Here is a 12,724-nt window from a genome sequence, read left to right on the forward strand (position 1 = left end):
AAAGGCCCCCTGGTGGTAGAAGTAGTAGTGTGGTGAGGAACCGTGGCTTGATCAGAAATCCCTGGGTTTTTTATTGGAAGCTAGGTGCCACTTAGGGGAAATTTACCGGAGTTGTGGTTGGGAGGTGGGGGGATGGGTGTGAAGAGGAAGCAGAACTTGACAGTTTTGTTCATAATGAATTTTTTTGCATTAATTTTGACTTTCAGAGACACCACCTTAAAATACTTATCTTGATTACTGAGTTTTTATGGTGCCCCCTTACATTTTGCCTCCAGAGTCCCGGCTGTGGGGAAAGGCATGAATAGATCTTACACTATATGAACTTCATTGGTACCTATTGGCCTGTAGTCTTGATAGGAAGTGAGGGCTTGGCTTCTGCGCATTAAGTAGCCAGAAGGAGGCCTTTGGGAGCTTACCCTGAATTGCTGAATTGTGAGTTATCTTTTCTTTCCTGACTTCCTTAATATCCACAATTCCCTGATAACTGAACCTTCCAAAGCCCCACCCACCAGGCACCTCCAAGACCTATCATGATGCAAATATTCAGAGACTACTCTTGAATCTTCACATCCCACTCCAGAATCTCTTCCAATATCACTTTACCTGGAGAAGTAAAAAAACAAAGTTTGTGTGTTAGTATCAGCCTACCCCATTGGATGGTGTTCAGGAAGGATCAGCCTAGTGCCCTATTCCTGTCCTGCTGGCACAGCTCACAAAGGGGTTAACAGAACTCAGTAAGAACCAAAATCAGGCATGGGGCTATGAAGAGCACACATGAAATGGAAGGACTGAAAGCTTTAGAGAAGGGATTGGGGTGCAGGGGGTGGGAGGTGGGATCCTGAGATAATCCAGATCCCAATGTGTAGACATGTTTACACAGTCAGTGAAGAGAGACCCAAGCTGATAGGTTACCTATAATAAGTCAAACATAATATAACAGCAGGTCAGGTGATGATGTGACTCTGTGAACTTACTCCCCTTTCTTTCCTTCAGGGAAGGAAAAGGGGCTGGAGGTTGAATCAATCACTAGTTCATGCCTGTGTAATGAAGCCTCCATAAAAAAAACAAAAAGATGGGAGTTTGGAGAGCTTCCAGATTGATGAAGACTCGGGGAGAGTGGTGCACTCAGCATGAAAGCTCTGTGACCCTTCCCCATACCTTGCCCTATGCATCTCTTCCATGTGGCTGTTCCTATATTATCCTTCTATAATAAAATGGTAATCTGGTAAGTAAAATATTTCTCTAAATTCTGTGACAATTTAGCCTGAAAGTAATCTATGACTTAGAAATTAAGGCAGAAAACAAAGGACCTAGTAATCACATTTCAGGTCAGAAAACTAACATAAAAGTAGGATATGAGATAGGGAAGAAAGAATCAGATGAGGGTGGGGGGTGGGGCACTTATGGGGATGCAGGAGGCAGGAAGAAGTGCAGTTTGTGCATAAAATCATTACAGAGAGACAGTCTTTGGGGAGGTGTGTGCACAAGGATCGTGGCTAGATTGGAAGATGACAAGTGCCCCTGAAAGGTATATTCAGGGGTTGACACTGAATAAAAAACAAGAGAAAGTCAAGTGTAGAGCCTTTCCCATCTTGTGCACAGATGGGAGGAGAGCATGGATAACATCAGCAGGTGATGGGCAAATGGGGAGTAGACAAATGGGGAGTAAATAAGCACAGCAAACAGCCCCTCGAGAGGGAGATGAGGAAAATGAGCACAATCCTGTCCTCAGAAAGACATACAGCAGTTAAATCTCATGCGGAAACTCAGGTTCAAGGGTAAGAGATGGCTGCCCACACCTCTGCTATGTCACCTGCAGCCACAGGGTGGTGGGCAACACCTTCTTGCTCCAAAAGAGTTGGCCACAGAAGGTAGAGCAGGTCCCACACCGAAGCTCCAGAAGGGAGGAGGTTCCCCAGTGAGAGAAAAAACACAAAGTAAACATAGTACCTGTTTATTTTTATTTTTTAACATTTTTTTTATTTTTATTTATGTATTTAACAGAGAGAGAGAGAGCACAAGCAGGCAGAGCGGCAGACAGAGGGAGAGGGAGAGGGAGAAGCAGGCTCTCTGCCGAGCAGGGAGCCCGATGCGGGGCTCGATCCCAGGCCCTGGGATCATGACCTGAGCCGAAGGCAGCCACTCAACCGACTGAGCCACCCAGGCGCCCCTGTTTATTTTTATAATAAAATATTTCATATACATTCAAGTAGAGATGGGTACAGTGACAGAAAATAAGGTCGAGGAATCAGATAAGACACCACAGAGATGTAATGACGGATAAATAAATATGTAAGGGAGTTTATCCACATATGCAGACTTCATATGTTCACGTAAATACTTGTATTTGTGCATCATTCAGTAGAGAGGTTTACACAGACTGCACTCACATTGTGAAGTCAACAGGAGATGAAGTAAAAACAAAGCAGTTATTGAGTATCAGTCTTTTTTTTTTTTAAAGATTTTATTTATTTATTTGACAGAGAGACACAGCAGGAGAGGGAACACAAGCAGGGGGAGTGGGAGAGGGAGAAGCAGGCCTCCCGCTGAGCAGGGAGCCCGATGCGGGGCTCGATCCCAGGATCCTGGGATCATGACCTGAGCTGAAGGCAGACGCCCAACGCCTGAGCCACCCAGGCGACCCGAGTATCAGTCTGTCTTGTGAGACACACACAAACACAGCTCCTCGCCTCCCTTCTAAACACCGCCACTGCCTTCAGCAGTAGGTGGCAATTCCAGCCTCGGCCACTTCTCTCACAGTGTCACAGACATGGAAGTACATACCACAGAACTCACTAGAAACAAAAGCCAGGAAGTGCAGAGGCTGTGGAAGACAGACTTCAAGTAGGAGGGATTATTAAGTCCAGGAGAGGGATTCCGAGAAGATCCAGACGCCTGCACAAAGTCCAGGCAGTGAGCAGACCCAGGTGTCTGACTAAGTTAGCATGAACTCAAACATCGTCTGATACAATGCTTCTCAAAAGCTGCTGCAACAAGGACGCCTGGGTGGCTCAGATGGTTAAGCGTCTGCCTTCAGCTCAGGTCATGATCCCAGGGTCCTGGGATCGAGTCCTGCATCGGGCTCCCTGCTCAGCGGGGAGCCTGCTTCTCCCTCTGCCTCTGCCCCTCACCCCTGCTCATGCTCTCTCTCTGTATCTCTGTGTCTCAAATGAATAAAATCTTAAAAAAAAAAAAAGCTGCTGCAACAGACCCACCTGGGGGGCTTAGTAAACACAGATTGCTGGGCCTCCCCGTGAGTTTCTAATTCAGTGCCTGTGTGGCACCTGAGTATGTGCGTTTCTAACATGTTTCCAGGTAGCTGTGATGCTGCTTGTCCAAGGAACACACTAGGCTCTACTCTAACACCAGGTCAGGGGGAGATCCTAAAGAGCAAGGCAGCAGCACAAGGGACTTGAAGCCTGCCTGTAGGGGCTTCTCTGGAAACTCCTGCAACATAAAAACCTCCAAGATGATGCAAGAACATCGACAGCATCATGTCTACAAATAGTACCACTCAGGAAGTGCTCGGCCAGGTAGTGACAGGCCCAACCACTGGACCCACGTAAACCTTCCAGAAAACCTGGGACCCCGGCACTCTGATAACCCCTACTTTCTACCCTCCCTCACTGAGACCTGACACCCTGTTTCCTGATAACATTCCATTATAGCACAGGAAGGAATGTCACTGATATGCCCATTTTTATGGACTTTCCTAGATAAAAATAACCAGTCGAGTAGAAATTTTTTTTAAATAAATGTTTATTTTTCATATAAAAGAACACAAAATTTTACATCAGTTTAATGGAAACCCTAAAATACATAGAAAAGATATAAAAATAATTATAAAAATAGTCAACGAGGCAAAGCAATACTTAAGAGTGAGATCTTATATCCTAAAATACATATATAGCTATATATGCTATTTTAAAAATCAAGGCAGAAACAAAAGGGGTGCTACACACCTCTAAATTTATGCATTCCAGTTTAACTCTAAAATTAATCTGGAGATCTGTCATGAAAAAAATGGGGAAAGTGTCTAACTCAACTGATGGGACAAAGAAAATAATCATTAGTAAGTAACTGCAAATAAATACCCAACCAAGACAAAAAAGCATGGCACCTCTTATGGGGAAAGGCTGAAACGGGGGATAGAGGAAAAAACTGTGACCCTCAAAGGAAAATAAGACAGAAGAAATCAGGCCAGAATATTAAGGAATTGGAAATGAGTCTCCGTTATCGGAAAAGGAACACAACAAACGGCAAGAGAGGAAAGAGGGAGGCAAAAGTCACCAACTCCAGGGGTGTGGAGGTCCACGAGAGTGAAGGAGGCAGGAAGAGAGGTGGAGAGTGTACATAAAATCATTCCCTAGAGCTGTGCTGTCCAATGACGCAGCCACTCATCACATGTGGCTACTGAGCACTAGAAACATGGCTAGTTTGAATTGAGAAACGGTGTAGATATAAAATACACTCCAGGGGCACCTGGTGGCTCAGTCGGTTAAGCATCTGCCTTCTGCTCAGGTCGTGATCCCAGGGTCCGGGGATCGAGCCCCGCATCGGGCTCCTTGATCAGTGGGGAGCCTGCTTCTCCCTCTCCCACTCCCCCTGCTTGTGTTCCCTCTCTTGCTGTGTCTCTCTCTGTCAAATAAATAAATAAAATCTTAAAAAAAAAAACTATCCCAATCACAGACCGGCAAGCTGAAGAATTTTAAACTGTTAAGGGTCACTGTCTTGATTATCACCATGACATGAGATCAAAACCAAATCAGCACATGCCATATAGACTGGCTGTCTCATCTGAAATAGACATATGCTGTGCATGGAGAAGCACTGAACTTATCCAGGGGGCAGCATGCCAGGAGGTGCCACACATGTATCTGGGTGTGCACCTGAATGGAGTGATCAAACTCTCATCCCCACAGCTCCGCTGTCCTTCACTGGCACTGCAGGTTTGGAACTGGGAGGGGAATCCACATCCTGGTGATACCGTGGGGAAAGAGACACTTTGGGATTTTGCCCTGATTTCTGAGGGGTATTTTCTCTTCTCCCTCTGGGTTATATTTTCTTGCTGTCCACCTGTCTACCATTTTGCCACCCCAAGCTGTAGCCCAACTCATCTCCTCAGCCTTTCTCAGTGCGAATGTTGAAAGTTTAGTCTTACCTCTTTAATCTCTACAAGATTTGCCCAAAATTCAGACCTAAAAGAATAAAAACAAGTTTGCTTGAGAAGGTTCAGCCTCCCCCTTCTTAGGGGAACCCTTAAGGAAACATCAGCCCAGTGTCTCCCCATCTCTGCTCAACAACTCCTTGTGACCTCTCCTTCAGGAGCAGAAGGCAAATTCTTAACCTAGGCCCACCTGCCTCCATGAACTGTAATACAGCACGGACACACAGAGAACAATAACTCAATATAATTTAACATAATACAAAGTCAGGGAGGGATGCCCATCATGAAATGTTTAAGCAATAAAGCTGCAGTGACGGGGAGGGACGGGAAATAGTACAGGACTCTAGAGATGGGCTGGAAGTGAGTCCTGAGAAACTCTACATCCTGGTAGAGGTAGGGTGCGGGCAATCAGACTCTGAAGAGAAAGGTAAGCCAAAATTCTATCTATGCAAACACACACAAGATCACATCAGATAGAATCAGGTAGGTTAGGAATGACAGAAAGCAAAGGAAACAATTGAAAATGTGAAGGTTTCTCCATAAATCATTAGGAGGGTAAATGCCAGACACACCTCCAGAATGTGTTTATAGTAGTATTTCTTCAATTAACAAGGCAAAGGTTGGAGCAGCAAGGAGAGATGGAGGCCAGGCACTTCCCCTGGATCATCAATGTGAACCTGGCAGCAAGCCACTCTGGATGCTACCATTTTCCCCATGACGAATCAAAGCCACAGTGAGGCTCATTGGTGGGTTCAAGGTCAGAGAGCTAATAAAGGCTGCATCTGGGATCTGAATGAGGCTGTTGGCCTCCCAGGCCTGTTCCTGATGCTCAATGACTAAAAATCTTAGTGGTAAGTACAAGTGGGGCGCCTGGGTGGTTCAGTCGTTAAGCGGCTGCCTTTGGCTCAGGTCATGACCCCAGGGTCCTGGGACTGAGTCCTGCATCAGGCTCCCTGCTCTGCAGGAAGCCTGCTTCTCCCTCTGCCACTCCCCCTGCTTGTGCTCCTCTCTCCCTCTGTCATATAAATAAATAAAAACTTTTTTTTTAAAGTACAAAGTATCTCTCCAAATCCCTCAAGTTATTCTTTTCTCTTAGTATTTGTTCTGTGAGCTAGACAAGGCAGAAGAAAAAGGAGAAAATGAAAACTCAGGAAAGTAAACACACTTCTAAACTGATGCATGGTCAAAGAAGAAAATGCAACATACCCAACGATAAAATTGCATTTGGCATAAGGACCTAAGCCTGTATGAGGTCTCTCATCCAAAGCTATGAAATAAATCCTACAAAAATAAGAGATCCACTCACTGAGTAACATTTTAAAGGGTTTGGGAAGGTAGTCCTATTATCTATTACTAAAAGAGTCAAACCACGGTTATAGTTTTTAAACAAAACAAAAATCCCTAAACCTCCTTAACTGGCTGTTCCTTTTACAAGAACTATGTATATCTGTCAAAAAAATAAGATATTAAAGAAATTGGGGGGGCGCCTGGGTGGCTCAGTCGTTAAGCGTCTGCCTTCGGCTCAGGTCATGATCCCAGGGTCCTGGGATCGAGCCCCGCATCAGGCTCCCTGCTCGGCGGGAAGCCTGCTTCTCCCTCTCCCACTCCCCCTGCTTGTGTTCCCTCTCTCGCTGTGTCTCTCTCTGTCAAATAAATAAATAAAATCTTTAAAAAAAAAAAAAAAAGAAATTGGGGAATTATTACTAATAGTAAGGTACCAAAGTCAGGAACATATTTTCCCTTAAAAGAAAAAAAATCCGGGCGCCTGGGTGGCTCAGTTGGTTAAGCGACTGCCTTTGGCTCAGGTCATGATCCTGGAGTCCTGGGATCGAGTCCCACATCGGGCTCCCTGCTCAGCGGCGAGCCTGCTTCTCCCTCTGACCTTCTCCCCTCTCATGCTGTTTCTCTCTCTCTCTCGCTCGCTAATACATAAATAAATAAAATCTTTAAAAAAAAAAAAAAATCCAGGGGCGCCTAGGTGGCTCAGTCGGTTAGCGTCTGCCTTCGGCTCAGGTCATGGTCCCAGGGTCCTGGGATTGAGCCCCACAACCGGCTCTCCGCTCAGAGGGGAGGCTGCTTCTCTTTCTCCCTGTGCCTGCCGCTCCCCCTCCTTGTGCGGGCTCTCTGTTAAATAAGTAAGTAAAATCTTAAAAAAAAAAAAAAAACCTACCAAAAAATGAAAGGGCGTTTTACCCGGGTGGGCTGGAAAATGCCTGCTTTTACCTTTAATACCAAGACCCTGCCAGTCGGAGGTCTGATCAGCCTCTGCGCGGGCGCCCACCTAGTCCGGCTGGAAACCAGAAAGAGCTGGAGGTTTAACCGCTCGGGTTTCCAGCCCGAGTCCCGACTCTCGCCGTCGCGACAGCCGAATTCCCAGGCACGCAGGACGGACCCGGAGGACTTCACGCCGCGCGGACCCGAACGTCCCACGTCCTGCGGTCTCTTCCCAGCCCAACGTAAAGCTCTGAAACCACGTTCAGCCCCATCTGCCTGCACAGCTTCTTCCGGCCTCGCGCTTGCCTGTGCCTCCGCGTGGGGGCGGGCTTCCGGAAACAGTGGCCAATGGGAAACACGATTAAATACACTGGACTCGGTTTCAAAGCAACACCGAGGAAGAAAGGAAGAATGCAGGTATCTCAAATATAGACAGAGGCCTTAGCCAATGGATGTGCAAAAAAGGAAGGGCTCGCCTCTCATTGACCAATAAAAAGTGTTTACGGCCGACCCGCCTACAAAGAGTAACAAAGGTTTCTTGCGGGAGTCCAGGCAAGAACGCTTGCTCTGGGCGCCTCACCCCCACTTTGCAATCATCTTTCGCGCTGTTGGCTGAATCGTCTAGGAGATTTGCACTCGGCGACGGAGACCCCCTGTCCTCGTCCAGGTCTTACGACCCCTGAACTCCGAGACCTGACTTTGCACACAGCAGGTCTCATTATCAATGGGCTAATAAATAATAAAATAAAGGAAATGGACAGTGAAGACATTAATGAATAAAATCAAAGAGACACTTGCGGTGCCGGGCCCCTTCTTTGCAAAACCAAATCCAGGGGCAAAACCAAATCCAATACGTTTCTAACCAGCAATCAGAGTACAGCAAACTCCTCTTTGTGTGGGTATCTGGAACTGTCTTTGGGGTAACATTTTAAAATTTCTAATTCGAAGGGATCCATGGCCCTCGTGTGTGTGTGTGTGTGTGTGTGTGTGTGTGTGTTTCTTGGCATCCCCCGGGATCCGCGGGCCCCTCGACTCCAGTCTCCACCCACGGAATTCAGAGCCCCATTCTTCTACTCCGCGATTGTCTTCCAAATAGAGGAAACAGTATTTTGCAGACTGGCTCTCTGGTTCTGATCTAGGCGGTCGCGTTGATGTCCAGACAGTGCTGTGCGTGTGGACCGTGGTTTTGAGTGAAGGGAGAGCAGGAAACAGACCGTGACTGACAGACGTGCGTTCCTAAGCCTGGATTGGTCACAGCTGGAAGAAGAGCCTCCCTAACGTCCCCAGGGGCCAAATGGAGGCCTACTGGGAGGTACAGCACGGCTGAAAATGACTGGCGGGGGCGAGTCCTTCCAACAACAAAGGAGCTAGTGGGAGGCCTGCGAGGCTGGGCCAATCCGGCTGTGAGTGACCCGCGGGGACCAGCCCTCCTAACAACAAAAGGCCCCTAGGAAGGAATCCTGCACACCAAGGGACGCTGAGGCGTTGCTATGGGAATTTAGGGTCGTCCAGGTCTTGATTAGCTCCTTTCTCCCACAATTTTTCTTTCTCTAACTGGCTCTTATATCCCTATGAGGCCTCAGTGTGCCGTCTCTCACGGCAGAGTTTTTTCTAGTGTCGGGGCTGTTTCCTAAATCACTGCGCTAATCTCACTCCTCTGCTCCTGATTACCCCAAACATTTGTCGCGTACTGGCTCTTGTCCCTGCTAGACCGGCTCTCTCGCCGGCTACTGAGAGGGCAGTTCGGATTTTGGAAGAGGGGGCAGGTGCAGGGTACCCGTGGCGGGGTGGGAGGGTGGGGGGACGGGCTCCTCCACACCTCTGCCCACTCAGGTTCCCCAAGGCTGTGACAGGAGAATCCTTATCTTTTCCGCGAGGTTTTAAATTGAGACACTTGGGACGAGGGCAGAATTGCAGCATGATAGAAGCTGGGGGAAGGGGGAGATGGGAAAGGTGGGAGATGCATCAACTAAGGCGGTATCTTTATTACTTTATTCCGGTATTTTTATCTTTATTTTACACCATACCTTTGCCTAATCACGTTTCTCTGTCTCTACCAGGCGCCCCTCTCCCCTGGGGCGGGGGGGGGGGGTTGAGGGGATGTTAGTCCCCAGTCTCTGCTCCCTTGGCCTGAATTGGAATTAGTCCCTTCTTTTTATTATTATTATTTTTTAAAGATTTTATCTATTTATTTGACAGAGAGAGACAAAGCAAGAGAAGGAACACAAGCAGGGGGAGTGGGAGAGGGAGAAGCAGGCTTCTCGCTAAGCAGGGAGCCCAATGCGGGGCTCCAGGCGGGGCTCCATCCCAGGACTCTGGGATCATGACCTGAGCCGAAGGCAAACGCTTAACGACTGAGCCACCCAGGCGCCCCAGTCCCAGAGCTTTCAGTTTCAGTGTACATATCTTGGCTGGAAGGGATGGCGTCATTGGACTTTTAAAATATTCAATTTTCACTAAGTTATATTTATCGCTCTCTTCCTTTATGTATACTGAATTTTGTTTCTTACATGCAAAAGTATTCTTATCCTGCAATTAAAAAAAAACACTCCTTTATTTTCTTCTAATTCTGTAATAGTTTCTGATTTTTACATTTCCTTTGGAGTTGATTTTGGGGGTACGGTGTGAGGTAGAGATGAATTTGCATGTCATCCTTGTGCAGCAGCCATGCTAATCTTCTCTGTATCATTCCAATTTTAGTATATGTGCTGCTGAAGGGAGCAAGGTGTGAGGTAGATATGTAACCACCCCCCCCCATGGATAAACAACTGTCCACACACCATTTACAGAACAATCATTCTTTCCATCTCTCTTCTGTTTGTGTTACTGTCCCAATACCATACTGAAGCTTTATGGAATATTTGGCTCTTGATAAGGCAAGTCCTTCCATTATGTAATTATCTTCCAAACGTTTCTGGCTCTTCTGGCCCATTTTGTCTTCCACCTGAGAATTAGAATGAGCTAGTCAATTCTATTATTAAAAACTGATGCTGGTATGCTGATTGAGATTGCCTAGAACTTATAGATTATTTTAGAAAGAAGTGACATTTTGGAGCACCTGGCTGGCTCAGTGGGAAGAACGTGGGACTCTTGATCTCAGGGTCATGAGTTCAAGCCCCATGTTGGGTATAGAGATAATGTAAACAAACAAACAAACAAACTTTAAATATATAGAGAGAGGTACAATTATTCATAGCTTTTTTTTTAAGATTTTATTTATTTATTTGAAGAGAGAGACACAGCGAGAGAGCGAATACAAGCAGGGGGAGTGGGAGAGGGAGAAGCAGGCTTCCCGCTGAGCAGGGAGCCCAATGCGGGGCTCGATCCCAGGACCCGGGGATCATGACCTGAGCTGAAGGCAGACGCTTAACGACTGAGCCACCCAGGTGCCCCTATTCATAGTTTTTAAATGTAGAAAATAAGACCAGAAAAGGCATTAGAAGGATTTGTCCAATGTAACACAGCAAATGGAAAGCATGGATTTGTACCACAAAGATAGCTTCTGAGTCTGCAAGCTAAGTCACAACGATACACTGCCACTTTTGGACTTTTTTTTTTAATTTTGCTTTATTTTCCCCTTCCCTTCAGGCATTTTTAATTGGTTTACTTCATCTATTTAATTATATAGGAAAAAGTCAATGTTCTCCCTCCACTTCATCCTCTGACCCAGTCCCAGTGTTAACAAGATGATGAACATCTTTCCTTAATGTTCTCCAGCATTCATATAAGTATTTGCAAACATATGAAAGTATATATAAAGTTTCATGTTTTCATTATTTTATTATAAACCATTTTACTTTTTTCATTTTTACTTTTTTACATTTTACTTTTTGAAGTGATAGATATCACTTCAGAACTGTAGATAAACAGCAAACTCATTCCTTGTAAGAGTTAAGGTATCTTCCATTATATGATAGGATATAATAGGATAATAATAATTTAAGATGTTGAAATACTTTTATCACCAAAACTAAAGCTTCAATAAATTACTTTTATTTGTATCTTCATGAGTTGTTACTAGGGAAGGCCCTAAGATTCACCTCTGATTTACCTTCAGGCTCTGTCCAACCAGGAAATGAAAGTTAAGGCATAGTTGCAAAATGCCTAAAGGATTGAAAGTGTGACACACACACACACACACACACACACACACACACCCCATCTGCAAAGACTAGGGGATTGTTTTTGGTTCCAGGTAAAGAAAATTTCTATTGATCACTAGTTCCCCACAAACCAATAGAACAGAGATTTCCATGGCCACATATGACAAAGGATTTAGACTTTGCAAAATTCGTTCAGAAAAGCCACTGAATAAATGAATATCAACAACTATAACAAGCAGCCAAAGTAAACCCTGGGGAAGGGGGCAAATATGATCTCCAGAGTTGCCACATTATAATATTCAGGAGTACTGGTTTTCAAAAAAAAATTATAGGAAGAGAGTCCTTCAGACTGAAATGAAATGTCACTAGACAATAACTCAATCCACATGAAGAAATAAAGAACACCCAGTTAAGATAACTATATAAGTAAATATACAAGTCAGTGTTCATATATTTTTGGTCTATAATTGTCTTAATTCCTATATGAATTAAAAGACAACTGTATGGGGGCCCCTGGGTGGCTCAGTTGGTTAAGTGACTGCCTTTGGCTCAGGTCATGATCCCAGGGTCCTGGGATCGAGCCCCGTATCGGGCTCCCTGCTTGGCTGGAAGCCTGCTTCTCCCTCTCCCACTCTCCCTGCTTGTGTTCCCTCTCACGCTGTCTCTCTCTCTGTCAATTAGAGAAATAAATAAAATCTTTAAAAATAAATTAATTAAAAAAATAAAAGACAACTGTATGAAGCAATAATTATAAATCTGTGTTGATGGCACACAGGCATAAAGACGTAATTTGTGACAATAACAACAAAAAGGGGGGGCAGAGCTGTAAAGGAAGAGAGTTTTTGTATACTACTGAGGCAAAGTTAGTATTAATTCAAGCTAGATAATTATAAGTTTAAGATGTCAATTGTAACAGAAAATCAACAAGGAAACAATGGCTTTGAATGACACACTGGGCCAGATGGATTTAACAGATATATTCAGAACATTCCATCTTAAAACAGTAGAATACACATTGTTTTCTAGTACACACAGAACATTCTCCAGAATAAATTACATCTTAGGCCACAAAACAAGCCTCAACAAATTCAAGAAGATCAAAGTCATACCATGCATCTTTTCTGACCACAACACTATAAACTAGAAGTCAACCCCAAGAAAAAATCTGTAAAAATATCTCCCTCTCTCTAGATAGATAGATAGATAGATAGATAGATAGATAGATAGATAGATAGATAGA

The 12,724-nt window shown here is 45.0% G+C and overlaps 1 pseudogene; it reads right to left on the reverse strand.

Annotated features, from left to right (window-relative positions):
* Positions 1–10,019: 10,019 nt before the first annotated feature.
* On the reverse strand, positions 10,020–10,105 carry LOC116623480 (annotated as a pseudogene).
* Positions 10,106–12,724: the final 2,619 nt, after the last annotated feature.

The sequence above is a fragment of the Phoca vitulina genome, unplaced genomic scaffold (genome assembly GCF_004348235.1).
Source record: "Phoca vitulina isolate PV1807 unplaced genomic scaffold, GSC_HSeal_1.0 scaffold58, whole genome shotgun sequence".
In the NCBI taxonomy this organism is placed as follows: domain Eukaryota; kingdom Metazoa; phylum Chordata; class Mammalia; order Carnivora; family Phocidae; genus Phoca; species Phoca vitulina.